The sequence below is a fragment of the Anabas testudineus genome, chromosome 11 (genome assembly GCF_900324465.2).
Source record: "Anabas testudineus chromosome 11, fAnaTes1.2, whole genome shotgun sequence".
Classification (NCBI taxonomy): Eukaryota; Metazoa; Chordata; class Actinopteri; order Anabantiformes; family Anabantidae; genus Anabas; species Anabas testudineus.
The window spans coordinates 13,651,917-13,663,888 of record NC_046620.1 but is presented as its reverse complement, the minus strand read 5'-3'; the positions used below and the strand labels follow the sequence as shown (position 1 = coordinate 13,663,888).

The 11,972-nt window shown below is 41.4% G+C and overlaps 1 long non-coding RNA gene across 1 annotated transcript; it reads left to right on the top strand.

The window, feature by feature from the left end:
- Positions 1-6,838: 6,838 nt before the first annotated feature.
- LOC113153880 lies at positions 6,839-11,229 on the top strand. Its single transcript, XR_003297993.1, has 3 exons — positions 6,839-7,050; positions 7,326-7,380; positions 7,526-11,229. It is a non-coding gene; the product is annotated as an uncharacterized LOC113153880 (long non-coding RNA).
- Positions 11,230-11,972: the final 743 nt, after the last annotated feature.

Genomic DNA, 11,972 nt, shown 5'->3' with positions numbered 1-11,972 from the left:
CATTTTCACCACATTTAACCAAAAACCTCACCACTTCACTGTGTGGCCGGGTTCAAAACAATAGCACATGTCTAAAAAGGGAGTACAATGACAGACAAACTCACAAAGTAGGACATAATAGTCTTGCTCTCTCTCTCTTTTACTGTCTTTGCCTTTCATCACACTCTTTCTCTCTCTCACACACACACACACACACATGGCTGGAAAAGGCTGGGTGGGAGGCCCTGGCCCAGCCACAGTCAACTGGTCCCAGTCCCAACAAGGAAACAATTAATCATGTGTGAGCGGCTGTCTGAGTGTCTGCTCTCTGGACAACAACAACACTCAGCCATTTATCTCCCCTCTAGGCAGGACAGCCAGCCAGCAATCCACGCAGGCATGCATTCTCTCATCCTCACACACACACACACACACACACAACCACAGATGTGGAAGAAGAACAAAACGCACGCACACATGCAAAATGTAAGTTCACGTGCACAGAGAGAACAGTTTAGTCCAAGCACAAGGGTCACTTCGGACAACAGATGCGAACAACATTTGGCGAGCCGAGATCGCACACGCACACACCCGCTCACACGCAGGTGCTTGCTGTTTCGTCATGCTAATCACACAGATGTCAGCACTTCCTTAATGGTCTTGATGACATGTACAGTACAGCAGCTACATATTGCTGGCTCACTACAAATCTCCAAGATCAAAGTAGGTCTAAAACAACTCAGCTTTCTTTCATAATTCATTTCAGAGTGATGCCTTTTGCCACAGTTGCCTTTGATATTTCAAACTCTGTTTGCTGCTCATTACATAAAACAGAGTGGAAGGACTGGCTTATTTTGTTTACACTTTTCTGAGATGATGGAGCAAAGTTGAGTTGACAGTCATTTCATTTGAGGAAATTAAGCCACCTCTAATTTAACTCTTGGTCTTCCAACATGGCAAGGCAGGTTAGGAGTGAGCTAAAACAGACATGACTCAGTGAAATGAAATAGGAAATTTGTCGTTTATTCCTCATTGCTGTATCTGCATCAGACAGAGGGGGCGATTTTGTGAGCGCGTATCTGTGTTTGTGAATTGGTTTAAGTGTGTGTTCATCTGTATATGTGTCTACACCTCAAGTGGAGCAAACAAAGAGGCCGGTGTGTGTTTCAGGACAGGGCATCTGGATGGCATCAGGAGAGCCTGGCAGATTGGTAGTGACACAGGTTACTCATGAGGTCCCTGGTGAAAAACACATTGCTGCAGACTGCAGCGTATAAGAACCTTTGAAGAGCTACTGCAAGAAAAAAGGAGAAGGAGAGCACTGGCATTCTAGTGTTTGCATGCAGCTTTTTTTTTTTTTTTTACACCACCGATCTCTGGATGAGCATAAGGTTGCACTTTGCAGTTGGACCAGTGCTAAGAATTCATTGACAATAAACTAAAATCTGATTCAGCAGAAAGGATTTTATTTTCTGCCTTCATTTTATGAAGTGCTGTTAAGAAAAAAAAAAAACATGAGGGACACCTGATAAAAAATAGTTGTATTAAAGAAAGTAGCATTTAAGAAAAAAGGATTTTTATCTCCTTGCCAAGAGTTAGAGGAGAAGATACTTCTACTACTTCATATCTGTGTAATATAAATAACTGTCAGCAGTTAACCAAGCTTAGCTTAATGACTGAGAGTTACTAGAAATCACCAGCAAGTTACAGCCTTTTTATTTATTCATTTAAATTAAAAGAAGCTTGGTATTATTCTGTAAAGCAGACTGAGAGCATGGCATCTCGAGTCTTGAATAGCTAAATCACATCTATATAATAAATCCACCATCAACATTTAATGACGCTATCTGTGTTATGTCGTAAAGCTTCCTATGCGAAGTTGAACTTCAATTAAGTTATCAGACAGATGTGACCATCATTCTCTCACTCCCTGCTTCACTTTCAGACCAGGTGGCAGCTTCACAGGAAGAGGAACAGGAAAGGACTTAAAGATTTGCTGCTGCTCTCATTCTCCTTCAAAGACAAATGCCCCTCTGATCATTTACCACAATGCTCCATGCACTCCAGGCCTCTCTGATCAGCGGTTATGAGAAAGCACAGGAATCTTACAGACAACTGCCTCAACCAAGGGAAGAAAAAAAAAACAACACTTTTCTTCTACCACCTATTCCCTCATCTTCATTCCCTCCGCCTGGTCGCTCTGCATTTGCGGGAAGCATCTGGGTTCATTTATCCCAACCCGAGCCGGCTGGAGGACCCCTGTGCCCTCTCAGGTTGCAGGGTCTGGGCATGCTTCAGTGTAGGTCCTTGTTGTTGTGAAGGAGAGAAGAGCACTAGCCTGCCCACTAGCCTGTCTGGACCATCTCAAAACTATCCACCCCTTCCTTTGCTTAACCAGCCCCCTCCTCCCTCTCTCATCTCAGATGCCCTTAAGCATGGTTAATGTAGCGCTTCATCTGAAGTGAAAGATACTAAGCAGATTCATCCAGAAGCTACAGCGAAGACAGCCCACTTTGAGATGGAAGAGAATTTCATATGGAAAAGAGAGCGAGAGTGCAGAAGAAGCAAACGCTGGTGCTTATTAAAATTGCGTGGGTGTAGGTGCGGCTGATGTTAACTTTACCTCACGCATTTATAAACGCACATGTCAACATTTGCATAATGACACAAGCATATGCAAGACTACATTTGAAGACGTGGGCACGGGAAATGCACCTCCACGTCTCCAGAGCACAGGTGAATGAATGTGAGACATTCACTCAGTTTGACTGTTCGGTGTAATCCGCAGTCCACTCCAAGCCAGATGTCAGTCCAGGTTATCAGTTTGCACTGCTGAATGGAAGCAGAGTGAGTCTGGCTGGTTACTTAAAGTCATTGAGAAGTTATTCAAACACCCAGTTATTATGGTGTAAACAAAGGCGGCTTGTCACTCGCTATTACAGATATGGTGTTTACAGGAATGCCACTTTAATGCAGTGCATGTTATGTATGATGATTAAGGATAGTTTTTGACAACCAACTGATTGGACAAATGTAAGTAGATTATAAGAGGCATTGTTTTGTTGTTGGACAGAAAGCAGAGACTTTGCATGCAGAGAGAACTCTATTATTTTGTTAATAGGCTCCATATATGACTGATAAACAAAGGACGTAAGAGTTGTTATGTACTAGCACCAATAATGCCCTTTTTATGGAAGAGTTAGTCCGCCAGAAAAAATAAATAAATGAAAGACATACATGAAAGATATGAATATAAAAAAGAAATAGATAACGATATTTAGATACATTGAAGAACCGTGTAAGTACACTATATTAGAGGCACTAAAAGGCTTATTTCATGAGAATCGCATCACCACGATTGTTTCTCCCATCGTTTTTCTTCTCACCACCTTCTTGTTTTTTATGCAAAACAGATTTGTCTGAGTCGTCCCACACTCTCTGGACAGTCTGTCTACAGTGTGGTTTTGGTGACATGGCTAAGTTATATAAAATTCCCACTTTGGCAAGTGTGAAGTTTGCAATGGTTTATCATTGCACAATGGGTGTTTTCATTTCCCAGTTGGTGTTTTTCAAAAGCTGAGCACAACTGGGACGTCACTGGCACCAATCTTGGTTCTCACAGGAAAAAATAGTTAATTAGAGAGGAACTAAAGTGGTTATGATCGCATGCTTGCAGGTTTGTAGCCACTGCGCCCATCAGCAATCAGGTGTCCTCCTGATGGGTCCTTCAATAAGACATTAAACTTCTAACATATGGCAAAAAACAAAATAGTAGGTTAGGTCAGAATCACCCAATTGCAAACTTAAAATTAGATTTTTCAACCTGTTCTATGGGCCACAAACTAATTTATGTGACAGATTTGCTCACAAAAGTCCAAATTTACCTTTTTGCCTCATGATAGATTGGACACGACTCTGCATCGTGGGATTTGACGTTATTTAATGTGTTACTCTGTCTCTCTGTACTTTGTGACTACCACATCCATGCCATACCACATTTGGTGTCCTTGAAAGGATTTGCATCAGCAGGATAGCGTTTGGGGAGTTGACTCAAAGTAAACAACCGAATATCACCAGATTTTACAACCACGAGTAGGATACATAAGGCAGCATCATTGTGACTGTTTGTTTAAGTTAAATTTAACAAATACTTAATCATAACCATGTTTGTGGTTTTAGAATTATTATAAGGCAACAAAAAACAATCAACAGTTAACTTCACTTGTAGATTAGCATGTGCGAAGTGTACTGCCTTTGTAGTCATTTCTGATTTTGAAAAGCTGATAAAATTTTGTACATGGAAAACAACACATTTAGGAAAACACAATGAAGCAATATAAAACAGTGCACCTTGCCATTGACCCATGCTCTCCATCAACCCTAGGAACCTGTGTTTTGACAGTAAGTGACAGATCAATATATTACTCAGTTATTTCCACATTTTAGCACTTTTTTTTTTTTTTTTTTTTGGCTTTGTCTCCATTGCATTTTAAAATGACATCGGGAATGGTGAGAGTAACTGAAAAACTGAATTCAAACAGGACAAAGCCATTGCTTCTTTTTTTTTTTCAGGTCAAAAATGTCTTACAAATTTGAATCTCATTACCATGTCATGAATACGTCTTTGGGAATCCATTAGGCATTTCCTGCCTAAAAATACAATAAGAATTCACACATTCAACCAAAAAAGAAAAGAAAGAGTAGGGAATGAGAATAAAGCCCCTGCAAGAACATTATTGTAAAGCTGTTTTAGCTCTTTCAGTCCACTTAAGAAGAGGCAGAAAAAAAAGAAAGATGAGAGTGACTGACAGATGATAGCAATAAAAGTAAGAACAAACTGGCCATTTTACTGCGGTAGGGCCATTTGAGAAGGGATTATTAACTTGTCAGCATTTCAAACTGAGAAACAACTTTTTCTCCTCCAAAACACATCCCCATGTCTCTGTTACTTTTATTAGAAAGTCTTTAAACCTTTTGACCCCAGAGGGCCTCTGTTAGTGGCTGTTAATAGAGACACGCTGGTCAGTGGGGAGACCCTAAATGCTCTATTAATCATTTGTTTAGAACTCGGGCCTATTTTGGAGGCTCTCTGTTTAGCACGAGTTATAAATAGGAGGCGGAAGATTGAGACAGCCGTCCGCCACTCATCGCTCAAGCTGTCGGGGCACGTGGTCCCTTGGGGACATGGGCAGGAGACCCCTGAAGCCGTGGAAGTTCAAAGGTCACAAGGTTTATCATTATTACCCAATTACTCCGTGGTGGCTGACAGAATCACTGTTGGCTTGGTTGCTAAAAATAGATGCTGAAATGTTGGTCTAGATATGACAAGCAAAAGCAATTCATAAAGTGTAATATTTTTTTAAGAGTTTCAAGTCAAAGTCACTGGACACTGTAGTTTACATGCCTCGAGTAAATTTTTTTGGTTCATGAATAATACAAGAGTAAAGGCCGCTACTTGCTTCCTACACTAAATGCCACAAGTAAGTGAGTTGTTTGCTGGCAGATTGACAGTGATGGGAAATAAAATGTCATGGAATCAAATCATTAATCTCGTCAAATATTGTCATATGACAGGAGAAAATACAGGTGTGGAGATTGCATCGGCTGATAAAACATTACTTACAGCTATTTTTCCAATAAGCGATGGACTCAGTGCTGTCAATATTTGGAGGGGATGCGAGGTATGCCCTGGCGAAGGCCATTTTGCGAGGAGCAGAGAGCCTGCTGGGAAAAATACAGTGGTTCATGCTGGGTCTCCGGGAAGCTGAAAAGCCACTGGCAAAAAGCTATGAATTATTTTGAGCGCAAAATACATTTTCTTTGAAGACTGTCGGGCCATTAGAGCCCTTTTGCTCCCTTTTAAATTGTTTTTATGCTGTGAGTAATGTTAACCTTTGCTTTTGTAGTCATGAAATTCTCTCTGCACCTTTTTCCCTCCTGGCACAAAGCACAGATGGGCTGGAAAAGCTGGAAATAAAGTATAGGAACCATTTACTGTGAGGAAAGAAGAGGTGTGAGGAAGGAACTAAGGCTTTTATACTGATGTCTGCAGACCTATGTTCCTCAGTACAAAGGAGATCCAGAATGCTTAAGAATAAAGCCACACAAAAATAACTACATTGAATATATAATATTATTGTTGTGTTGCAAATGCATTTTCAAAACGGAAATGGCTCAGATGTTTACATGGACAGATTATGACAATTTGGACTTGTGGGCACAAATGTGTAAAGGCCCATCTGCTAGTACCAGAGCAAACACTGACATTATTAGTGATTGTTTTTCATAGTTTTTAATGTGTTGTGCATGTTAACCTAAATCCTTTCCAAACCTTCTTCCCATAGCAGATATTCAGAGACACAAGAAATGACACAAAATAGTGTGCAAAGTGCAAGTATGAGGAAGAAACCTGTGATGCACATCTGATTTCTTCAGATAGAGCTTCCAAACACAGTTAAACAATAAGTGGGGACTATACAGCTGTGTTAGGGTGCAGTGATAAAATAAGCAGCAGTATGAGGGCCCTGGTTTTATTCTACTATTTGGCTTTGCAGCCTGCAGCCTGCAGACTCACTCATCTGTATACAGAGACTGTCTCATTCACACACAAATGACCGGATCAATCGATTAATGGACCTGACACACACACACACACACACACACACACACACACACACACACAGGTCACCGACTAGTTGACCCCTCGTGCAGCTCTCCACGTGCACCGCTAATCCTCTATCATCCTTCTTTCTCTGCACCGGCGCGTGGTCTCCATGGGAACGTCACGTCACGTCACGTCACGTCACGCATGAGGAAGTGAGAGGGGCTACCTGACAGGGAGCTTAGCATGATAGCTAAAGGTAAGCTGAGGGGGACCTGCCGTGTTGTCGGTGCTGTGCTCGGTCCTCCGGAGCTCTGCGGCTTCCCGGAGAAGATAGCCGGCAAAGAGGAGCGGCTGGAGGTCAACACTGGCTGTGGCACCGCTTAGCTAAATAATGTAATGATGCTGCTACTTACTAGCTTCACCTGTGTTTTCCCAAATTACTTCCAGCTTAAAACGTTTCATCACAGGTACTGTCTGTGCTCTGACTTACAATACTTTTAGCCTATGTATTACTGACTTTTTTCTACATCCTGTAAAAGATTTCAAACAAAACAATCACTCTGGGTCTGACTGGCCACTACTCCATCCTTTAACAGGTGGTTACAAGCAGACCACGCTGTGTTTTACAGGCCACAAGGCAGAAAACAATGCACCACGATGAAGTGTAGTGTCAATACAAAGTGGTGCTCGCTTGGTATGTATGAAAGTTGTGTTCACAAAACATCCACTTATTGTTTTGCAGACAGATCTGCCTAGGAGGGCAGACCCCACTGAGTTGAAAGCCGTTTTTTGAAAAGGTGGGTCTTTACTTACTATATATTGTGTTTTGTGTGCCTCTTTTTTTGAAGAAGCTTCTCATTCGATTTATGTTTATTTCTTTTTATCAAAATTCTATAGCTCAGCAAGACCCTTTGTGACTGTTATCGTTTTTTCTCTTTACAGCATGCCAGCATCAAGAAGAATGATGAGTGCTTCATGTCACCACAGGACTTAGTGGTGTGTTTCCTCCATGCTCACACAGATATAGATGAGGCCACAAAGCTGCTGGCTGGAGTTGTGGACAAAGGAGAGATGTTGAGCTTCCTAGCATTTTATTGGTAGTATTATGTGACCTCATCAATTAAGGTGATAGATCATCAATCATTGCAGTTTTGATGGTATACTTATTGAAATATTGTTGGCGGACATGCACTCCCCTCCAAAGGTATTGGAACAGTGAGGCTGATGTGATTATTTTTGCTGTAGACTGAAAACATTTGAAAACAACCACCATGAAATCCAGAGAGCTGTCTATGAATGAAAAATAATCAGATGTGAAGCTGAGAGAAGATGGAAAATCAAGCAGGGTCATTGAAAAAACATTGGCTATAGCTAGTAGAACCATGGAAATGTCCTAAAGAAGAAAGAAATCACTGGTGTACTAAGTAACAGACGTCGATCTGGTAGACTAAGGAAGAAAACAGCAGTTGACGACAGAAACATTGTGACAGCTGTAAAGAAAGACCCTAAAACAACTGTTAGTGACATCAGCAACAACCTCCAGAGGTCAGGAATGAAGGTATCACAATGTGCTGTTTGCAGAAGACTTCATGAACAAAAGTACAGAGGCTACACCAGCAGATGCAAACCACTCATTAGCAAGAAAAGGAAGACCAAGCTGGAATTTGCCAAAAAGTACAGAGATGAGCCACACCAGATCCAGATGGAAACACCTGGAAATAAAAGCTGAAATGTTGATCTTCTGTCTTATATATTTTTTTAATGTCAAACTTAAATTTTTATAGTCTGCAGCAAAAATAAACAAACCGGCCTAACTAATACTTGTGGAGGGGATTGTAACTATAGTCTTTTTTCAGAAAATGGTTAATTTAATAATAAAAATAATGAGGATTGATATCATTTCTGTAATTTGTTGTCTGGCAGGCGATGTTGTATTATAATACAGTATCTCTTTGCTGATCGAAGAGTAAAATTGCAAACTTAACATCTCGTAAAGCCACAAATATACAAAATCTCTCTACATTAATTAAGCTAATTGTTAATTAGCGAGTACATCTATTATCTAGGTATCCCTTTCATCACTGACTACATTTCTAGAGTAATTTTGCATTCTATAAACAAACCTATGATTTAATGCTTTGGTGTAAAAATGCACAGAGGGATGTTCATACTTGAATTATATAGCAGAGACAACAAACCAGCAAAATCCCCTTTCAGGTGTTTCCTTCTTTGTAGAGACACCCCCAATTTCACTCTTACTCCTCCCCCCTTCCCATCACCCCATTTTTTTACATTAATATGTATGTATTTAATGACACATAATGATGGGTAATAAAATGTTAGGGTAAGTCAAAAAAAGCATTGCCATGGTAACCACCTGGGCTTCTACAAAGAGCAAAGTGCACATGGCTGCGTAGTTTCATGTTATTACATCTGCTTTAAGGTGTGTGTGTGTGTGTGTGCCTGCGTGCACAGAGGACGGTGAGATGGAGTTGTGGGGGTTTTGGAATTGGAAAAAAGCGAGAGCAAAGCACCCACATGTGCACACACACACATATATAAGCACCCACACACACACACACACACACACACCAAAACACACACATGCACTGTAATTGCCCATGCTATTCAGGAGCACTCCGTTGCATTGTGTGGCTTTGGAGCAGGATAAATGGTGGCCGTGGCATCAGGGTAAATCTATTAGGAACCCATGGCCCAGGCTTTGTATCTAAACCTCATTTTTGTTTTGTAGAGGGGAATGGAAATGATATGGGGGCAAAACAGGAAAAAGGTGTTTTTTTCTATTTATGTTCTTACTAATCATGTTTAGACCTTGGTTTGGATTTTTAATTTCTTTGTGCAGATGTTGTAAAGGCTTTATCGTGCCCATACTTTGTGATGTGCTGTTTTCCTCCTGAACTTTGTTAGATAAATGGTTTGACGAGACAGAAAGTCTAGATGACGACTCCGCAGACCACGAATGGATATAGAAGTAGACATGCGTCAACATCAGCTCCGTACCTGAAAACACAAATGCATTGTTTTCCAAGTGCTCAGCCGTTCAAACCTTATGAAAAGAACAGGGAGCAAGACAAAACAAACCACTTTAGTGGCTGTATTTTTTTCTCTAGCTCCCCTGATCTCATGCAAATATGTTTGTGAACAATAACTTTTTGGTTGATATGTGAGTGTAGTGTATTTGAAGCCAGTGCACCTGCTGCTGTTTTTGCCTGGTAGGCCTCTATTTCAACAAGACAAATCAGGGGTAATAGATTTAGCAGGGGGTTGGATGGCAGGCTGTATGCTTGCTTACTTTTCTTTTGGAGTGCGTCTATGTGAGAGAAATTTTACTTAGACACCAGTGTGCATTTGTGTGTGCGTCGGGGTATAAACAGTGAAAATGCATTTGTCTGAGTCCCCCTCTGCGACTGTGTAAATCAAGGGATATAGTGACAGTTGTAACAATCTGTTATGTGGAAATCACTTTTCTCTCTCTTTTTCTGGCTGCTCCATGTTGGACAGAGAGACAGATAGATAAAGAGGGAGAGAGCGAGAGAGGGGGTTTCGGAGGGTAGGGATGTCTAAGTTTCCAGGGATCAAACATGACGTGTATGTATCCACTGACATTCAGAACTGCAAGATGGTTTAAATAGTTTCCTCTTTTTATTCAACTTATTTATGTTCTCTCTCTCTCTCTCTTTTTGCTGTTGACTTATTTTACATGCCTCCTCTCTCATCATCACTTTCTTTACACTCTCACATACCATAATGCACTGTGAGCTGCCTCCATTTCAAATGGGCTCTTTGATTTATCTGGGCTCCCTACCTTTCTGCCTCTCTATTCCTTCTTCCCTCTGATGTTTTGATAGAAGCATCTGTTCAAGTGTGAAAAAACACACTTCCCCCATAGACTCTTCAAGGTTTAAAAAAAAAAAAAAAAAAAAACTTTGTTAAGGGAGCGTGCTGGGAAAATAGCAGTCTGCCAGCAGCTGTGGGCATTCTGGACTTGGACTGGTGGGTGTCCGCTGTTACAAACCAAACAGATAACTGGCAGCAGGCACTCACCTGGGTGTGTGTGTCTATGTGGTTTTGGGGTGTGTCTGTGTGTGTATGTCTGTGTGCAAGCACACTCTAGGTGGGTGGAAGGCTGTCAGTAACAATGCCAAGATGCCAGGGACAGGGGATTATTGAAACCCCTCTAGGCCCCACTCTCCCACTACTATCAACGAAGGAGAGCTGTCTTTCTATCAGCCAGGCCTAACCAACACCATGCATTTATGTTACCTGTAAACAATGTTTCCAAGCCTGGTTTTCGGTTCACAGGAGTGTATTTAGATGCCTGCTGAGAGAAGACAGAGATAAAAGCCAGATGACGAAGATAAGATAAAAACAAACAAAAATATATGGGATATAGGATGGAGTTGTTATGCTGGACAGACGTATCAGAGACAGTTTAAATTGCAATGCATTGGCGTCGTAATATAAGTGTCATTCAGCTGTCATCTATGGAAGCAAATGCTAGAATCAAGACGTTGTTTATATCTTGTGTGTTACATCTACCGTCTGATACATGTCACAGATGTATCTGCTCCTGTTTAAAGATTAGCAGAATCCTGCAGAGTAAAGGAAGTACACAGTACACTGAAGAGATGCCATACTCTAATATTACGTTAGCCTGTCTCCCCAAGCTCAACCCTGGCTTTGGATATGGATTGGACAGCCCTGGACACATGCCATAGCAGTTGATGGTTGGGAGAGGCTGTCGGTTGATTTGATTATTGAGTGTCTCGTTGGGGTCGGGTCTGCGTAGCGAAAACGATGGCTTCCCCCCTCTCGCGGTAATCATTTTGTAGCCCTCATGGCGCTGCTAATCAACCATCATAAGCTTCATCATCCCTGGCTACAGAGCTGTGTGTAAATGTGTGTTATGGAGATGCCCCCTGGATCTTGTCTGGACTCCCTGGTATAAACCATGGTCCAATCCCTCCATGATCAACAGCCCTCTCAGTTACACTAATATGCTGATTATCCTAGTCTGGGAAAACACAGATGGGATGACCAGCATTCATGTAAATTGATGCGTGTGAAAAGAAAAAAACGAAATAAATAAACTAAGAAATCTTGACATTTTCTCTCAGTTCTGTCTGGAAAGCTAGTGCTCTGTGAGTCCTTGCGCTGCGGCGTCTACCTGCTTAAACTCCTTTATTAACCTCTCTGAGCTATAATTTCAGAGTGTACTATACATCTGTCACAAAGGAATGCTCATTATCCGAGAGTTTGATAATATTCCAGCAGCGTGAGCGACGATGGAATTGGCTTTGTTTTTAACAGTGGATCCACGGTCGCAGCGGTGTGCTTTTGTGCCCCCTTCCACCTACTTGCCATCAGC